This window comes from Triturus cristatus, chromosome 6 (assembly GCF_964204655.1).
Source record: "Triturus cristatus chromosome 6, aTriCri1.1, whole genome shotgun sequence".
Lineage (NCBI taxonomy): Eukaryota > Metazoa > Chordata > Amphibia > Caudata > Salamandridae > Triturus > Triturus cristatus.
The window spans coordinates 1,277,406,332-1,277,427,211 of NC_140589.1; positions in this window are offsets into that span (position 1 = coordinate 1,277,406,332).

A 20,880-nucleotide genomic window follows, 5' to 3' on the forward strand; every position below is an offset into this window, starting at 1 on the left:
GACTCACAAAAGAAAGGGTTATACTCTTTTACCTCTCATCTACTGTACTCTGGCACTTAGGGACATGTATGTGAAGGAGAGCACTTAATTGAAAGGGTCCAAAACGTTTGTTTCTTGAAATTAGTCTGTAATCCCAGGCAGGAAGTTCCATTCATGCCTATCTATTGACTGTGTTAATATTTTTTTAACTCCTTCCATGCTCACAGTGGAGCTGAGCTGACGAGCTGAGCTCGTCATAACGGCTGCGGCCTGCCCATGCGCGATAAATTCCCTGCCTGTGCAGGAGAATTAATCAGTGGGCGGGGTCGTGACGAGCTCAGCTCATCATGAGCACAGCTCCACTGTGCTCATGACAAGCTGAGGTCGTCACGAGCACAGCGGCGCCGCGGACCCCTCCCCCCCGCACCGTGGGGGAATTACCCCCGCAGGGAAGGGGTTAAATAGAAGCTGGAGTTATTTTGGCTGTTTTCCCTGCCTGTGACCTCCCTGTCATCCTCCCCAAAGATGTTTGGATACTCCCCAAAGAGCCCAGAACTACTCCCAGTGCTTCCTCTGTTGTACTTGTGAAAGCCCAACCGTCCCATTTTAGTTCTTGTAGTCGCATGACTCCACATTTCCTCTGACCCTCTTCCTTACTACTTAATCCTCCTCCCATGCCATTCAGATCAGTCATCCAAGGAAAGAGCCCTTGCGCACAATATCTGCACATTCCAATTTATCGCTGCCCAGCACTTTGAGTGCCCACAGCCCCACTGTTAGCCAGATTAGACCCCTATACCTTATTTGCAGTTCATTAGCAATTGCCTATTAGTGAAACCCTCCCGCAGGTTGATCAAAGAACATAATGTAAGTGGTAAATTTCACACTCAGGGCACACATACAAATCTGATATTGCCTAATATTTTTTTAAGCTGCGCTTTCCTGTAAGTGGAATCCACAGTGCTTATTGTTTTAATTAACTGTTGGTTTTAGGGAGCAGCACTTTTCTCTGGGCTGTGCGTCACTTTCCAAAATGTATCCCAAGATGCCCTAATTATTGGTATTTTTAGGAAGCTGTGATTTCCAGTGGAGGGAGGTGCACCTCCCTGCTTCTAGTTGACCTCTTAGGTTTACCTGTTTGTTATTTTGCAAAGAGCATAGGCACCTTCACCTACAACTCACTGGTCAGCAAGGTGCTCACAGAAAAGAAAATGATGCAACATTATTCAGGTTTGAACTCCCCTTCCCTCCCCTTTCTCCCTTCCCCTTTGGTCTTCACATAGACATTGCATTGATTACAGATGTTTACTTCTCTGTTAACCCTAGATTATGTGAGGTGTCTAATTCTACAGATGTCAGTGACATTGAAATCTCCCAGTGCCCTACCCACATAAGAGCTGAGAAATTTCCTCTGGGGTGAGCCTTATCGCCTGAAAGTAACATGGGTGAGAAAGCTCTCTAAACTCATGGACAAGGATTTGAATAAATGGGTTCCAGTTCACCTCGTAGAAGTTTAGTTTATTATCTTTTGCTAAGCTATCTTCTCCATGGTGAATGAGTACCATATTCAGGCTATCTAGTATAAGAATGTGTGGGTAGTGGTCTTTCCCCAGAGTTTAAGAAAGCATAGTATCTGAGCAACTATTAGTTGACACATTAGGCGTTTAAGACACCTGGGGGCATATTATCAAGGACGGCGTGAAAAATAATCGCTGGTTTAGCGGCAGAAAACTGCAGCTAAATCGGCGATAATGGGCTTGATAATATGCCCTGGAGAATTCCAATAGAAGCCCATGTTCTGGTGTGAACAGCAATGAACTGTTGCAAGTGTGCTGTGTGCACGCTGAACAAGAGAATTCACTGCCATTGGCATTCCTCACTCACTGGGTGTGCACTCTGAGCATGAAAATTCCTCACATAAGTGGCTACAAGATGATGTGATCATGATTGATGCTGTACACAAGCAGCTACAAACTGTTGTGAGGGGTGCGTGCTCACCATGAGAATTCACCACCGTTAACTTGCCTTGCCCATGCAACACAATGATTAGAATTTGGCTGCCAAGAACTTGAACTTGGGTCTCATTCCAGTAGCATCACTCACCTTCCTTAAGTCTACCTTCCAGCAGCATCCTTGTTTTTGTGGGGTTCTGTGGGAGCCCTGAGGGAGGAGTATCTATGCGGAGTCTTGGGAATAATTTATGTGGCATGCCACCATTGCCCAGTGTTTGCAACTCTTGCAGCCTCTTCCTGTCCATAGAGAGCTAGCACCACCTGGATACAGTTGAGGAAAACCACACTGATATTGGCAGTGATAAAAAGAGAACAGAAACTCAATGTGTGAATACATTTTGCTTTGCCAAATATTGAGAGCTCAAAGTCCCAATTTGGTTGTGAGGGTAGAGGGGTTGTAGAAAGTGGGGGGGGCGGATATTGTATGTGACATCAGAAAAAAGGAATGAGTATGCATAGTGCTCCTCCTCCCCCATTCTATTTAACATTTCCTTGGGAACCACAATTGAAGTGGAACAAAGGAAAAAAAAGTATTTCACAACTTTTCCATAGTTTGTGGGCCCAATTTGAGTCTAGAGAGGAAGATAGCACTACTACAACAATGTTTAGGAGCAGACGGACATGAAATTCTAGAGCATCTATCGGATCTGAGTGCTGACGAATCAAGGGTGTTAAATAAATATGAAATAAGCATAAAGAAATTAGATAATTATTTCCTTCCCGGAGCCAGTACAATCATGGAGGATTATTATTTTGGGAAGCTCTTTGCAAAAGGAAGGAGAAAAAGTAGAGGACTTTCTGTCTGAGTTGCGTACATTGACAGCCTCATGTAGGTCTGAGGCAACAAATGACGAACACATCAGGGATCAATTTTTGTTGAATTGTAAAATTGAAAAGATATGGGAGGACCTTTGGCTAAAAGATTATCCTCCCTTCAAAGATGTGTTGAACACAAGTAGAGAACATAATGAGATGTGAGAAAGAAATTAAGCAAGACACCAATAGTAAGGAAAATGTACAATAGCAATGTTACAGATTTGAGAGGGTTGACTAAGGAATGCCCAGCAATAAAAGCTGTATGTAATAAGTGTGGAATGAAAGGACATTTATAGCATGCTGTAGAAGTAGCTCTGGTAGCTAGAAACATGAGTAACAAGGTGTGTCTTAGATGTGCAACAAAATTGTATTGCAGATGGCTGATGGAAGGTCTAGCAACCCCAAAGATGTGGTAAGGATAGAAGACATTGAGGTTGAGGTCATGTTTGATCCATGCTCTAGGCGAACAATACTTTCAGTGGAGGGCTCTGGTGTGCAGGGTGATGCTGGGTCTTCTGGAGATGTAGGGATGAGTCTAGCTGCCAAGTTCTGGATGGTTTGGTTACAGTATTGTAGAGGTCTTTTGAGGGAGGGGATTGGGTTCTCAGTGGCGGAAGAGCACCAGAATGTTCGGACGATGCTGAAAAGTTCCTTGGTGTGGTTAGAGCTCGCTTCGTTGCAGGTGCTGAGGGCTTCCTTCTTGGTTTTCCTGAGCCAGTGGTGGTAGTTGTTGAGAGCGGATCTGAAGGAGTTGGGATTTGCAGGGGTCTTATTAGATCGCCAGTGTTTCTCCAGTTTCTTACAGTGGTGTTTCAGAGTCAGAAGTTCTGAGGTGTACCAGCTTGCTTGATTGGCGGGTCTTCTGCTGGTGGTGGTTTTCTGGGGAGTGATGGTGTTGAGGGCTAAGGAGATCCAGTTGAAGAAGTTTTGTAAGTTGAATTTGAGGGAATCTGCAGGGGCTGGTCTTGCTTCCTTTAGGGTGGCTGTCCAGAGGGGTTTCGTGACTTTGATCCGGTTGTGTTGAGGGAGGGAGGGGTGTCTCTGTAGTAATTGACTCAGGAACAGTTGAATTAGAGTAGATTTATTTGATAACTCTACACAGCTCTTGAACTGCCAACCACCTTCATCTTCAGCCAGTCTGCTAAGCTGCACATCACATTCCACCTGTGACATCAGCTGATGACATCACATACACATTCAGCTGGCAGGAGATGAATGTTAAAACATTTCATTACATAGAATACAACATACCTCCTTTTCTCCTAAGAAAAGGAACAATAACATAACAACAACTTCCTACCTTACAGAATAAAACCTACAGAACAAAATGTACACAAACCTATAAAATAAACATTTCAATGCATATAACAATATGTCAAGACAAATAATATCACATACCTCCTTTTCTCCAAAACACATATTAAAAAAAAACAAAATAAATAGTGTCATGCATAGTAACATACCATCAGTCACGAAACCTGTGGGGAACAACACGAACCCTCGAACTTGTCCTACTCTGACCCACAGAAGGCTCGAAAGAACTGTCCTCTCTACTTGTAAAATTAGCACTCTCTGATGTTGGGCGATATCTTGTTTTAATCAATCTGGATAAATTCCACCAACAACCCCCTTCAACCTGGGCAGCATTATTATAAATGCGAGTAACTCTAACAGGATTACCAAATTTACAATGCCCCTTCTTAGTATGCCCAGGATTCTTGATGCGTACAAAATCGCCCACAGACAAAGCAACAAATTTAACACCCCTTTTTTTGTCAAACCATGATTTCTCTTTACTCTGAGCCATATCAGAGTTGACTTTGACCCTTTCCATGATGCCCTCCACATTACACAAAGATTCTACCCATTTACTCATCCAACCTGGTCTGAAACTGGTATTAGCCTTCCTACCCCTAAGTATCTCAAAAGGAGACACTTTTGTCGAGGAATGAGGCGTGGTCCTATAGAACCATAACATACTCTCAAGGGACTTATATACATCGTGATTCCCGCTCACTGCCCATTTGATACACTCACCCACAACCCTGTTCATTCTCTCAACAAGACCATTCGTTTGCGGGTGATAAAGAGAGCTCTTGAGGTGTTTAATAGAACTGAGTTTTAGAAAAGACTGAAATTCATCACTCAGAAATTGCGTCCCATTATCAGACACAAGATACTGTGGAAACCCTTCCCTTAAAAATATTTCTTTTAGGAACTTGACAACACTCGAAGACGTAGCATCTCTGACTACTTTGATTTCTGGCCACTTAGACGTATAGTCCATGGCTACCAAAATGTACTTCAACCCTAATGGAAGTATCTCATAAGGACCCATAATGTCAATCCCTATTTTAACCCAAGGGCCAGACGGACACTCAATAGGGTGCAAAGGAGGTGTAATGACTTTCATAGTTTTCTCCGATGTGCGACACACCAAACAGCTTTCAACCAATGTTGAAATTTCAACATCCATACTAGGCCACCAAAAATCCTGACGTATTCGTCTTTTGGTGAGAGTGCTTCCTAGATGTCCCTCATGTGCCTCTTTGATAATCTTGGGCCGCAAGGAATGTGGTGGAATAAGTTTTTCACCTCTCATCAACAAGCCATCTTCCACAGATAACTCAGATTCAACCTTCCAATAAGCTTGAAGATTTGTGGGCAAAGATCTTTCCTTGGGCCACCCAACTCTAGAAAGTCTGCATACCTCTTGCAGCAGAGGATCCTCTAACAATGCACTCCTCCAGTCAGATTCAGAACCAACTGCCAGAACCGGAATATCTAATGAAGCTACAAAACAGTCTTCCTTATCTTCATCATTCAAATCTTGAAAACTAGTTCCCTCACTATGTCATCTACTCTGAGGAAAGCGAGACAAAAAGTCTGCTCTGGTATTTTTACCCCCAGCAATGTGGAAAACTTCAAATTGATACTGCAGAAGTTTGCTGACCATTCTAGTAATTCTAGGAGTACAACACTTACTCGGACCTGAAGACAAAATAGAGACTAAAGGCTTGTGATCCGTAAATAAGTAAAACCGTCTTCCCCAGACATATGGTCGAAATTTGTCTATAGCCCACAAACAGGCCAACAATTCCTTCTCGATAACAGAATACTGTGTCTCAGCACTCCTGAGCACTCTAGAAGCAAACGCCACGGTATTTTCCACACTACCATCCTGTTGAGTAAGTATTGCTCCTAACCCTGCCAGACTAGCATCTACAGTTATGCAACTAGGAAGATTTGGGTCAAAAGGAGTAAGAGCCTCACTGTCTTTCAAAATACTCTTAACTTCCTTAAACGCCTGGTCACATCCTGTACACCACAGAAACTTCCTCGAACCCATAAGTAGACTGCTAATAGGCCTTACTATAGACGCGTAGTTCGGAATAAATCTCGAATAGTACTCTAAAAGCCCTAATAAAGACTTAACTCCAGTTTTGTCCTTTGGCACAGGCGCTTCCAAAATTGCATCAATCAAACCTTGTCTGGGCCCAACACCTTCATGAGATAACATATGTCCCAGATATTCTATTTCCCTACACGAAAATTTACACTTCTCAGACTTCAATACAACACCACGCTCCTTGAATATTTCAAGGACCCGTCTGACAATGACATCATGTGATTCATTGTCCTTGGCATAAATAAGAACATCGTCCTGGAAAACAATGACTCCTTCGACATCTTTTAACATATTTTGCATAACCCTCTGGAAAACTGAGGCCGCGGAGGCCAGACCAAATGGCATCCTTCGATACTGAAACGTACCCAGAGGGGACACAAAAGCTGTTAGGGCACAAGAATCCGGATGCAACTCTATTTGATGATAGGCGCTAGCCAAGTCTAATTTCGAGAATACAGCAGCCCCTTTGATGGATGTGAACAAATCTGATATTCTAGGCAAAGGATGGGAGTCAACCCAGATCTCTTTGTTGAGAGACCTGAGGTCCACACACACACGCAACAGGTGGTTGGCAAAAGAAGAAAAAATACGTGGTTGGCAAAACTCTTCCTGCTTGACAGAGCTTAACAAACGAAGTCAGACAATAATGGTTTCCACGGAAACAGAACACTCGTTGAGCAGGAAATCCTTTTGATAAATGCGGATGACGTAGGTGCTGTGACAATAGAGACCCGTGCTCACACTCTCTGCAGAGACGCTACCAGACGTACATTTGCATTCACGCGCGAGTGCATTTGCATTCACACGCGTGCGCATGCGCGAGTGCTGGATGCGGGTGCTCAACAGAATGGCGATCCTCGAGGAGACACGCTGCAAGTTTAAATCCAAATATCAGCGCGAGGACTGCGCGTTCCGCGAACAGGTAATTGATGAAAATAAGAATACATTCTTCCTCCACGATAGTCAATGGGCTCACTAACCTCGGCACAAGTAGGGCGAAAATCCCAAAAGTGTTACGTAGACTCACGGAGAAAAAAAAATAGAACTAACACCAAAAACACTAGACTCACGGGTAGAAACTCCAACGAAGTCTCCCGAAACCGGACACCAGGGCGAAAGCTTCCCAATTAAAGCGAGTCGCCTCTTCAGCTTGCTTGATCCAAGTCTAAAAAAAGAAACGGGTATAGTAGGACACAGCAACACCTTGAAATAGTTTTGCAAGATCACCTTTTCCGCTAGGGCAAGTACCCAGTGTTAGTATAGAAGCGAGAGTAGCAAAACACAGCAGCTCCTAAAATCGATTTGAAGAAGACAAGATCCACACAAAAATTCTTGAAAGCAGAAACTTTTGAATCCAGGCCGGGTAGCTTGATACTTGATAAAACCTTTACTTGATTTTTGAAGAAAGTTCTTGCTTGAATTGAAAGGCAAATGGTGGGTTCAGCTGTGATCCCATCCTCGTCGCCAAAAATCTGTAGTAATTGACTCAGGAACAGTTGAATTAGAGTAGATTTATTTGATAACTCTACACAGCTCTTGAACTGCCAACCACCTTCATCTTCAGCCAGTCTGCTAAGCTGCACATCACATTCCACCTGTGACATCAGCTGATGACATCACATACACATTCAGCTGGCAGGAGATGAATGTTAAAACATTTCATTACATAGAATACAACAGTCTCGTCAGGGGTTTCTTTGGGCCATTGATGGAAAATTGAACAATGTTGTGGTCTGTCCTTATTTCGGTGGTGTGGGAGAAGTTGGCATGGTCGCTGGTGGAGAATATGGGGTCCAGGGTTTGTCCTGTGCGAATATAGCACGTTACTACGCATGCTATTACCACTCAGTAGGTTACAACACGGTCATTACAACAACTGCGTTGTTACCATGCGTGGCTTTACATCGCAAGTCGTTTGTACGACTTGCACTAGGTGGTGCACTGGACTTAGGAATCGTATAAATTACTATTCCTACTCCAGTTAGCGCAACAGCAGGGAATGTGTTGAATTTAAAATCTGACACATTCCCTCATGTTGCACGCCACCTAGCGCAAGTCGTAAAAACGACTTGCGATGTGAAGCCACGCGTGGTACCAATGCGGTGGTTGCCTGACTGCCAAAGAAAGAAGAAAGGACTTTGTGTGCACTTTATTCAACTTGTGAAGGATCTCCAAGGGCTTGGAAAAGAGCTTGCCTCCTGCTGAAGTCTCAGGGAACACAGACTTCACCCACCAGCTCCCCAAGAGTTCTCTGGAAGTGCCTGCTGTTTTGCGAGGCTTTCTGAGGGACTGCGTGTCGCAAGGAGCTGGAAGCGTGACTCACGAAAAGAAGAGTGTCGCCAAACTGCCGCTGCTGCTTCACAACACGAAGCGCCTCGCATCGTCGGAGAAGAGGACCGACGTCTCATCAGACACCGCCGCATCACCAGGAAGCGTGTCGTAGAAGAATCATTGAGTCATCGCAGGTCCACTGAAGCGCCTCACAACGCCGGAGAATAGGATCGATGTCGCATCAGATGCCGCCGCATCTCCAGGAAGCCTGTCAGGGCCTGTTGCTGCTCATCGCCAGAGAAGAGGATCGATGACGCATCAGACGCCGCCGCATCTCCCAGAAGCGTGTTGCAGGGCCTGTCATGGCTCATCGACAGAGAAGAGGATCGACTTCGCATCAGACGCCGCCGCATCACCGGGAAGAGTGTTACAGGCCCTGTCGCAGCTCGCATCGTTGTGGAAGCAACTCGCATCACCAGGGGAGAGGATCGACATCGCAACAGACGCTGCCGCATCACTGGGAAGCGTATCGCAGGGCCTGTCGCGGCTCGCATCGTGGGGAAACATCTCGCATCTCCAGAGAAGAGGATTTTAATTTATTTTATCATTTTAAAATTATATAACAATTAGGAAATATATGTACAGATATACGTATGTATTATATATATGTATATATCAATATATATATATCAATAACATAAAATCTATTAAACAAATTATTCTATTAAAACATTAAACTATCTAAAAACCTTTAAACTTAAATTTACCACTCCAGTCAGTGCAACAGTAGGGAAAGTATTAGATTGAGGAGGGGTAAAAATTACTATTCCCACTCCAGTGAGTGTAACAGTAGGGAAAATGTTGGATAGCGGATGGGTTTAGAAATCACTATTTCCATTCCAGTGAGTGCAACAGTAGGGAAAGTGTTGGATAGCGGAGGGATAAAATTCACTATTCCCACTCCAGTCAGTGCAACAGTAGGGAAAGTGTTAGGTAGCAGAGGGGTAAAAATTACTATTCCCACTCCATTGAGTGTAACAATAGGGAAAGTGTTGGATAGCGGAGGGGGAAAAATTACTATTCCCACTCCAATAAGTGTAACAGTAGGGAAAGTGTTGGATAGCAAAGGGGTAAAAATTACTATTACCACTCCAATGAGTGCAACAGTAGGGAAAGTGTTGGATAGCGGAGGGGTAAAAATTACTATTCCCACTCCAGTCAGTGCAAAAGTAGGGAAATTGTTGAACTGCGGATGGATAAAATTTACTATTCTCACTCTAATAATTGTAACAGTAGGTAAAGTGTTGGATAGCGGAGGGGTGAAAATTCATATTCCCACTCCAATATGTGCAACAGTAGGGAAAATGTTGGATAGCGGAGGGGTGAAAATTGCTATTCCCACTCCCGTGAGTGCAACAGTAAGGAAAGTGTTGGATTGCAGAGGGGTAACAATTAATATTCTCACTCCAGTCAGTTCAAAATTAAAAACAAACAATATATCAACAACAACAAAAAGTTTAAAAAAACAAAATAAATACAAACATATATGAATATGTTAAAAAATAAAATACAAATATATTTAATACTATAAATTTAAAAAAAATATGTTATAACATTAAATGCATATGACAAATACCTACAAATATGAAATTAAATAAAGTAAAAAATAATTTGAAAACAAATAAATATTTTAAGTAGAAATTATTTAGAAACAAAAATATAAATTATTACATACATTTACTGTTTTTTATTTCTTACCCTATATCACCACACAATTCACAACCGACATCAACATTTAAAAAAAAAAATTTACTTGCATAATTAACATAATTAATTACCAATTAAAGAAATATTATTAATTAAAAACAAATGAAAACTCATAAAAATTAATAAACTTTCCACACTTTATCCCTATAACCCACACAAACCACAACTAAAATTAAACTGTAAAATAATTTATTACACACATGATTAAAACTTAGTTTCAATTAAAAAACAAATAGTATTTAACAACTAATTATAAAGTAAGTAAAATTAATTTACTCCCCAACCCTTTACCCCTATAAAAGTAAAACCCACACACAAAAAATATAGACATTTACCCTAATTAAATATCAATTAATTGATTAATATTAATGATCACCTAATTATTAATTAATTAATTAAACATACATTTCTTCTTACCCTTTTCCCCCTATAAACCCCACAACCCACACCTAAAATGAATTATACAATTTCCATATTTAATTTTCAATTAATTAATTAATATTATTAATAACTAATTATTAATTAATTACATATACATTTCTTCCAAATCTTCACCCCTATAAACCCCTCAACCTGCACCTAAAATTTCCATAATTGATTTTCAATCAATTAATTAATATCAAATAACAGCTAATTATTGATGAATCAAAAATAAATTACTTCCCACTGATTACCCATATAAACCCCTCAACCCACACCTAAAATTAATTACACAATTTCATATTCAATTTTCAATAATTAATTAATACTATTTAACATATTATTATTAAATAATTGCACATGAATTACTTCCCACCCTTTGCCCCTATAAACACCAAAACCTGCATCTAAAAGAATTGCACAATTACCATCATTATTTAGCAATTAATTAATTAATTAATTCACAACCAATTAATAATTAATTAATAATTAATTACTTCCCACAATTAACACAAAAAAATCTCAATTAAATAAATATTAAGAAATAAAAAATAATCATTAATTTATTATTATTAAATTACTTCCCACCCTATTCCCCTATAAACCTACTGCCTGCTATGGAACTAAAAATGCATAATTTAATTAAAATAAAATTGATAACTACTAAACATTTAACACACATATCAATAAACATAAACAATTCATATACAAAAAAAATACATCACATACATTTAAAATATGTACTAAAATACATAACACTAATTAAAAAAAATCCATATTCTTTCAAACCATATTAACGACTTCTATATTTTAAAAAACGATATTTCTTACCTTAACATCGATATTCTTGACCATGATATTGTTGATATTTCTGACTCCCTATATTTAGGGCTCGATATTTCTGTAATTTGACATTTACAACTCGATATTCTGTCTGCACACCTAGCTGATCATCTTGCACCGAGGTTGAAAATGTGGTGGGGGCAGGGGTGCGTGGAGGCACCTGAGTGGATAGAGTTCATGATGGTTGTGGTGTTCTATGTGGTGAGCTGGTCCCAGGCAGTGAGCAGAAGATCGGAGATCGTATCTGGGTTACTCTCTTAGAGAGCAAGGAGGCTGAGAGCGACGACGGCGGTGGGTTGGGTTTCAAAGTTTTGGCAGATGGTGGAGATCTTGTGGAAGAAGTTAGCAGAGAGCAGCAGAGTTCCTGAGAAGGTGTGATGATGTTTTCGGTGACTGAGTGGTTGGGGTACTCTATGATGATGTGGTTGGAGCTGTTTTCAATGCGGTCGACTAGGGTGCTCCTTTTCATCTTTTTCAGTAGTTGGTGGTATTGGTTGGCTGAGGGGTTGGAGTACTCTATGATGATGTGGTTGGAGCTGTTTTCAATGCGGTCGACTAGGGTGCTCCTTTTCATCTTTTTCAGTAGTTGGTGGTAGTGGTTGAAAGACGACTTAAAGGTGGCTCAATCTGTGGGTTCCTTGCTGGTGCAACATTTTCTTTCACATCACTTGCAATTCTATTTCATGATTATCAGCTCTCCAGTGTACCATTTGGCTTCATTGATGAGTCTCTTGAGTCTTATGGTCTTGATGGGAGCGACTCTGTCGGCACAGCAGGTGATCCAGGCGGAGAAGTTCTTGACAGACAGTTCTAGGTTGGGTGCAGTGTTGGGATGGGAGATGCTGAAGGTGCTGGTCCACTGGCTTTCTGCTGCTTTGTTCCAGTGGTGGTGTGAGGTTGTAGGTGGCTGGGAAGGAGTGCCAGGGTAACCTGTGATTGTGAAGTGGACGATGGCATGGTCAATCCAGGTGAACTCGATGACATGACTGTATTTGACTTTGTCACTGGCTGTGAAGATGGGGTTGAGCATGCGTCCTGCATAGTGTCTGGGGTTGTTGACTAGTTGGGTGGGGCCAATGTTGTTCATGCTTTCGAGGAGGTTGATGGTGTTGGTCTCATTGAGGTCTTTGAGATGAAAATTGAGGACACTGAAAAAGATGTAGTATTTGGAGTTGATAACGAGCAGAGTGATGAATATGGGGATGGCATCACAGAAAATTGGGTGTGGTCCTGGAGAACTCTAGGCAAGGGTACCCTGATGGTGGTTTTGCCGTCAATTTGGAGTTGGAAATTGAGGTCTTCCATGATCAGGGTGGTGTCATCTGTTTTGGTGGTGCAGTGGATGGTTTCCTTGTGTATGAAGGCAATTCCACCTCTCTGTTTGGTAATGGCGTCCCTGTGTGTTATCTTGTATCAGTCTGGAACAGCCGAGGTGATGTCGAGAGCGGCTGCAAGGTTGATCCAGGTCTCGGTGAGGAAGATGATGTCGGGGTGAGGGAGGTGATGGTGCCCCAGATCTCGGTGGCTTGCTTTCAGAGGGATCATGCATTGAGCAGGAGGCAGTGAAGTTGTTCTGGAGCAGTCATGGTTGGCGTGGCTGGCGTGATTACAGGTGCTTCAGTGTTGCAGGAGAAAGGACAGTGCCAGCAGGAAAAAGGTCCTACTGTTTAAAGGGGAGATGTGCTGCAGCAGTTGTTCATGTGGAGTCTGGGTTCCAGGGCACAAAGTTTAGTGGCGGTGTATTGGTGAGGAGGACCAGGGTTCTGGGCATGTGGCGTGGTCCAAGTGCAGACAGGCTTGCCTTGGTGGGCCTTTGGTGTGCCCATGGTGTGCCAGCTGTGCTCATCTGCTGCACTACTGCACTTTGGCCTCCATTAGGTAGGTCCTAGGAGGAGGAAGGGGTGCAGAGGCAGAGGGTGGGATAGGTGGGAAGTGGGAGGGAAACAGCAAGAAAGAGCAGCGGGAGAGCGGCAATTGGGAAACTGCGCAACACAGAAGAAAAAAACCTGCAAGAATTAGGTAAAGTCAAAAAACGCAGTAACAATAAAGCAAAGGCCAAGGTAGAAAGACACAACAAGGCAAAAACAAGGCAAAGAATTATGGTGCAGGCAAGAAAGCAGCTAAATTACCCGTAAGGCAAAGCAATAAGCAAGGAAAAATGAACCCACAGGCAGTTGAAGTAAACATTCAGGCAAGCACTTATGGATGGAGGGAATGAGACTACGGCCAGGCAGTCAGAGGCAAGGCTGTGAAAATGGTAGCTGGTATGGGGTTCTGTGTTCTATCCAAGGATTGAAAAGACATCATGTTCTCACATTGGCATGTGCATTATTGTCTTCAGTCCTGGCAGGGGCATACTAGGTATTATGGCCAGGGGTGGCCAGCATGGCTCGCAGGTGGGGGGTGAGGGGCACGGATGGCCACGGGCTGCTTTAAAAAAAAAAGTTACCTTGCCTTGCCGTCGCCGGGTCCCATGTCTTCTCTCCTGCTCTTCTGTGTCTGACTCCAGTCAGGTCATAACAGGAAGCAGATAGCGAGGCTCCTACCCCTAAGCCAATCCTAACACACCAGCGTTGTGTTTGATTTGAGGCCCATCCCTCTCAGGGGCTGGAGGGGTAAGCATGTTCTCCATGCAGGCTGTAATGCAGCCTACATGGAGAGCAGGAGAGTGTGGATGACTGTTTCCGACCAAGCAGTCATTGAGCACAGGCGTGTTCTACCACTCCTCCCCTGCAGCTACGCCCCGCCCCCTCACGCACTGCCGCAGGAGGGAACAATAAAATGATAATAACATTCCAGTATTATCACTTTATTTTTCCCTTTCTTTGCTGCTCCTTAGCGGAGGAGCCACCACTGATTATGGCATTCGTGCCTGTCAATGACCATCTAGGCCTTATTGCCTGCAGCCCTGGCAGTGACACCTCCATTTCTCACAGTGGCCTGTGCATTATTATCATTGGTCCTGGCAGTGACACCCAGTGAAGTAATACCTCCACTCCAGGCAGTGACACCCCCATTTCGCACAGCGGCCTATGCTTTACTCCATCCAGTCCAGGCAGTGACACCTCGGGCTTCCACAGCAGTCAATGCATTATAGCTTTCCCTCCTGGCAGTGACAGAAGAATCATTATTGCCTCCAAGCCTGACAGTGACAGCCTAAGCGTTGCTGCCTCCAGTCCTTGCAGTGACATCTCCAGGTCTCAAAGCTGCCTGTAAATCACTCTCTTCGGTCCTCGCAGTGACAGCCTAGGCATTAGAGCCTTCCCTCCTGGCAATAATAGCCTCGATATTATAACCTTCAGTCCGGGCAGTAATAGCCTATCAATGTGGCACTCAGTGCTGGCTGGCAAAGCCATCACCAAATGTAGGTTTATTATGCTTCTGGGATCCTGAACCACAACAGGATGAAGGAAGTCCTCAAGTGTTAACAAAGATTCTGAAAATACACCAACTAGAAAGAGGTGTACAATCTTGCAGTAAAAATAAAAAGTACCAAATGCATATGTACAAAAGAATGTACATGCAAATGATAATTGCAAGTATTTGCAAATGATGGTAAACAATGATTGTTGATTAGTTTTAAAAATCACTCTAAAACGTAGTAGAGAAAGTGAAATTCAGTTAAAAGCTGTTGAGAGCAAAATAGAAGCTGCTAGGAACGTTCAAGCATAAATGACAATTTAAAAAGGTCATCTGTGACCTCTCTGTAAACTCCCAGTTGCCGGGATGCCTGACACCCACACATTCGCCTTCCTTGGAGCACCTGCGGTATTGGTCTTTGAAAACCCGACACCCCACTGCAAGCAGACTGGCTTTCCACAATAGCAGGCAACGGTCTTGTCGTTGCTGTCACACCATGTGCTGGCGCAGTGTGTTTAGTCACGTGTGCCTCCTCCCTCCAGCTGGTACAACATTTACAATCCCTGACCCAAACTTAAATACCAGAAGGCCAGCCATCTGTCACGAAACTCTGCTAGCACAGGATAATGTATGCTACACAACTGCCGACCAGCAACGCAAGTTGTTTCTTTTTTTACTGTTTGAGCTGTAGTCGCTGAAAGATAAAAAAAACTGGAAGCTAATTTTAAGGCACGTGTAAGTCGGTTCTATCCACAAGAGAGAAGACGCACTCATTAACATTGCACAGTGTTGTGCACAGAATTTCCAGAATAGAAAGGTTGATAATCTGTCTTTTACACGTTTCATTCAAAATTGCCTTTTTATGCTCCGATCAGCTGCTCACAGTGGTAGGGACCATACAACAGGCCCTCACCTGGGACTGCCTGCCTATATAGCTCTCCTGTCCTTGCCCATCACTGACCGGAAGATGCCGGGCTGGGTCCCCTCCTCAAACATATGCCCCCTCCAAAAATAAAAAAGTCACTGTGTATATTGTTGATGCGACTTTTGCAAAACCGGATAGTTCTACTACATCTGGACAAGACTCAAGGCCGGGCTTCATTTTCCAAAGGCCCGTGCTAACTACGGAGATGGAGTTGTGCTTCGCAACTGAGGGGTATATTCACAAGAACGTGTGCTAAACATTACCAAAAAATGCTAACGCAACTTTATACGTCGCAGCCCATCGCGGGAAAATAACCCTGTGTTAACGTGGAATTCACAACACGGCGGTAGCATGCGACAGTCCGCCAAAAACGTGGCCAATGTCCACCATACAACCACCCTGACGGAGATAAAAACACAAACCACAACACCAGAAAACTTGCCATGAGCCCATTTGCGATGAGGAAAGCAGGGATAAGCACCACCAGGACCGTGAAACACACACGGCAGGGGGGAATAAGCACAACAAAAGCCTGAAAAAGTAACACAGACCAAACAGAAAACAACAGCCAACCACAATGGAGGCAACCCGAGCTAGCAGACAACCCCATCACACCCATTGGCAACAAAACATTGTACATGGCAGGCCAACTTGGACAAGATGAATGCAGCCTGAGAGCAGAGGAGGACAATGGCAGAAAACCAGAAAACCAGAAAAAAAGTGCGCAAGATAGGACTCTATGGTGCCGATTACGATCCGGTAAAAACCGGGTACGAACCGTCGGTCGGAGCGTTTTCTCCGTCCGACTCGTACCCGGTTGCAAAACTGTACAAACATGGAATTACGTTCCGCACGGAAACACCATTTCCGTACGAATCGTAAAAAACCCAGACCGACGAAAATAAACGTACAAATGCGATCCGGGAAAGCGCCGACGTGACGTCGGGACGCACGCAGCCTGCCATTCACGAACCAGGAATCACGATTCGCACCGACGTCATCCCGCACGGTGAATATTTTCCGGCTGCCAAAAACTGCCGGGAAATCAGGACGACGCGAACAAGGAGTACCTGTACGCTACGGACAGACAGGACGACGCGAACAAGGAGTACCTGTACGCGACGGACAGACATGGATCCGAACCTACGTGTCATCCCGGCCCTCATAGCAGTCGACCTCCTCTACAGGTTCGGACGCAGACGCCGCAGAAGGTTAGAACAACAAAGGGAGGGGGGAAAGGGGGGGGGGGGGTGGCAGGACCAGGGGCAGGCCACAAAACCCCCACTAAAGTCACACAGCACACATGCCCTGGACATACCTGGCCCTCAGGCCCTGGTCACTACGAGGGGGTGGGGGCGTGTCCAGCTAAGCCAGCGACCGCCACAACGGAAGTTCTTGACGACGCGAACCGGCAACACAACAATACAGGTACGTCCCGTACCCACGCCTTAAGAGCGTGGGTACGAGTCGTACCACGCCCACACCTACGTCACCCCAACAATGGCGGGACGGCTCGTACCCACATGGCAAAGGCCTGGGTACGGCCCGCACAAGCATTCCAAGGCGTGGGTACGGATATGTACGGACTGTACCCCCACCCGCGTATGCATGGAGCGTACCCCCCACCCCAACAGTGTAAGTACGACCCGTACCCTCACCCGCGTATGCATGGAGCGTACCCCCCATGCCAACAGTGTACGTACGGACCGTAACCCCACCCGCGTATGCATGGAGCGTAGCCCCACCCCAACAGTGTAAGTACGACCCGTACCCTCACCCGCGTATGTATGGAGCGTACCCCCCACCCCAACAGCGTAAGTACGACCCGTACCCTCACCCGCGTACGCATGGAGCGTACCCCCCACCCCAACAGTGTAAGTACGACCCGTACCCTCACCCGCGTATGTATGGAGCGTACCCCCCACCCCAACAGTGTAAGTACGACCCGTACCCTCACCCGCGTACGCATGGAGCGTACCCCCCATGCCAACAGTGGAAGTACGACCCGTGCCCCCACCCGCGTACGTATGGAGCGTACCCCCACCCCAACAGTGTAAGTACGACCCGTACCCTCACCCGCGTATGTATGGAGCGTACCCCCCACCCCAACAGTGTAAGTACGACCCGTACCCTCACCCGCGTACGCATGGAGCGTACCCCCCACCCCAACAGTGTAAGTACGACCCGTACCCTCACCCGCGTACGTATGGAGCGTACCCCCCACCCCAACAGTGTACGTACGGACCGTAACCCCACCCCGTATGCATGGAGCGTACCCCCACCCCAACCGTGTATGTACGACACGTACCCCCACCTCGTATGCATGGAGCGAACCCACACACGTGTATGTTCTAAGCGTACATATTGTGAAATAGGAGGGGTGTGTGCAGAGTCCTCCCAGCAGTGCCCAGATACAGGAGGGGTATGTGCAGAGTGCTCTCAGCAGTGCCCAGAGATAGGAGGGGTGTGTGCCTAACACTCCCAGCAGTGCCCAGACACAGGAGGGGTTGGTGCAGAGTGCTCCCAGCAGTGCCCAGAGACAGGAGGGGTGTGTGCCTAACACTCCCAGCAGTGCCCAGAGACAGGAGGGGTGTGTGCCTAACACTCCCAGCAGTGCCCAGAGACAGGAGGGGTGTGTGCAGAGTGCTCCCAGCAGTGCCCAGAGACAGGAGGGGTGTGTGCCTAACACTCCCAGCAGTGCCCAGATACAGGAGGGGTGTGTGCAGAGTGCTCCCAGCAGTGCCCAGAGACAGGAGGGGTGGGTGCCTATCACTCCCAGCAGTGCCCAGACACAGGAGGGGTGGGTGCAGAGTGCTCCCAGCAGTGCCCAGAGACAGGAGGGGTGTGTGCAGAGTCCTCCCAGCAGTGCCCAGAGACAGGAGGGGTGTGTGCCTAACACTCCCAGCAGTGCCCAGAGACAGGAGGGGTGTGTGCAGAGTGCTCCCAGCAGTGCCCAGAGACAGGAGGGGTGTGTGTAGAGTCCTCCCAGCAGTGCCCAGACACAGGAGGGGTGTGTGCAGAGTCCTCCCAGCAGTGCCCAGAGACAGGAGGGGTGTGTGCAGAGTCCTCCCAGCAGTGCCCAGAGACAGGAGGGGTGTGTGCCTAACACTCCCAGCAGTGCCCAGAGACAGGAGGGGTGTGTGTAGAGTCCTCCCAGCAGTGCCCAGAGACAGGAGGGGTGTGTGCAGAGTCCTCCCAGCAGTGCCCAGAGACAGGAGGGGTGTGTGCAGAGTCCTCCCAGCAGTGCCCAGAGACAGGAGGGGTGGGTGCCTATCACTCCCAGCAGTGCCCAGACACAGGAGGGGTGTGTGCAGAGTGCTCCCAGCAGTGCCCAGAGACAGGAGGGGTGTGTGCCTAACACTCCCAGCAGTGCCCAGATACAGGAGGGGTGTGTGCAGAGTGCTCCCAGCAGTGCCCAGAGACAGGAGGGGTGGGTGCCTATCACTCCCAGCAGTGCCCAGACACAGGAGGGGTGTGTGCAGAGTCCTCCCAGCAGTGCCCAGATACAGGAGGGGTGTGTGCAGAGTCCTCCCAGCAGTGCCCAGAGACAGGAGGGGTGTGTGCAGAGTCCTCCCAGAGACAGGAGGAGTGTGTGCAGAGTCCTCCCAGCAGTGCCCAGAGACAGGAGGGGTGTGTGCAGAGTCCTCCCAGCAGTGCCCAGAGACAGGAGGGGTGGGTGCAGAGTCCTCCCAGCAGTGCCCAGACACAGGAGGGGTGGGTGCCTAACACTCCCAGCAGTGCCCATGGAACGCAAAGGGTGGAGTAGCCACAGATACCATGCCCACAAATGTCAGTCAGGTGCACAAAGACCCTGCAGTACATGTACCACATGTGTGCGAGGCTGGGAGTATACGCATGCATAGCGCCAAAAAGAAAAAATGTCCACATGAAGTCATGTCAATCGTCCACATACACAAGTACAATGACTACCAAGGATGCCACGAATGATGCAGGTGGAGACATCGCTCAGCATGCATGTGCAAAGTTGAAGGAGTCCGTCACACACCCAGCTAATGTACACACAGCTCAGCGCTAAATATTGGGAACACCCTGCAGGGAAGATGTCAGGGTACACAGAGGAAGGAATACACCTTGGGACAATTTCACCATGCAGCAACTGCTTACATGAACAGAGAAACCTAGCTAACACCGTGTGATGGCACACAGATCCCAGGGTCCCCCCTACGACCAGCACACTACTACATTTCCCACACACCCACCACATGAACACCACCCAAAACCATGTAGCAGCCCCACCAACAGCAATACCAGCAAAGCAGTAGTGTTCCAAGGGAAAAAAATAAATTGCTTTATTCAGCATGATCCAATAAATCTTGTTTGTAGGAAGTTCAATATTTACAAAGCCCATAGGGCAGTCCAGAAGTCACCGCTGGATGGGGGACACAGTGGGAAGCGTGTCCCCTAGCTTGCCTGCACAGTTAGATTCCGTCGTCTTCCACAGGGGTGAGGGCATCATGTGGGGGGGAAGAACCAGGCACCGCAGGGACAGGAGGGTGAAGGGTAGGCGTCGTGGGTGCAGAGATGGAGGACTCCACTACAGGGGGTGGGGCAGGGCCAAAGGCGGAGGCCAGGATCTCGCTGCACACCTTAGCAAGGTCCTCCAGGGAATCCCCTGAACCCGAAGGAACCACAGGCCCCAAGGAGGGGGGGGGGGGTCAGAGGGATGGGTCGCAGCGCCACTGGGGGAGGGCGTAGACAGGGGGGGGATCAACCACCCTGACCGGGGACTCCCTTGACCACTTGCGGGGTGGTGTCACTGTGGGGCTCAGGGATAGAGCGGCCATGAAGGAGTCTTTGTGTGATATGTGGCCAGGAGAGCTGAGGGGAGGGGATTTGGAGGGAGTGGATTTGGTGGAATGCGGACTCCCACTCTGGCTGCGTGTCTTACGTTTGCCCCCCGACCCAGTGGGTGTGCCTACTTCACCCTGTGTGTGCGTGCCAGGAGGTGTGCGGGTGACCTTCCCTGCTGGTGTGGTGCCTGTGTCCGTCGTGGTGGGTGCATGCTGACGTCTGGGTGTACGTGGGACAGGCATGGGAGTGGGAAGTGTGGATGAAGC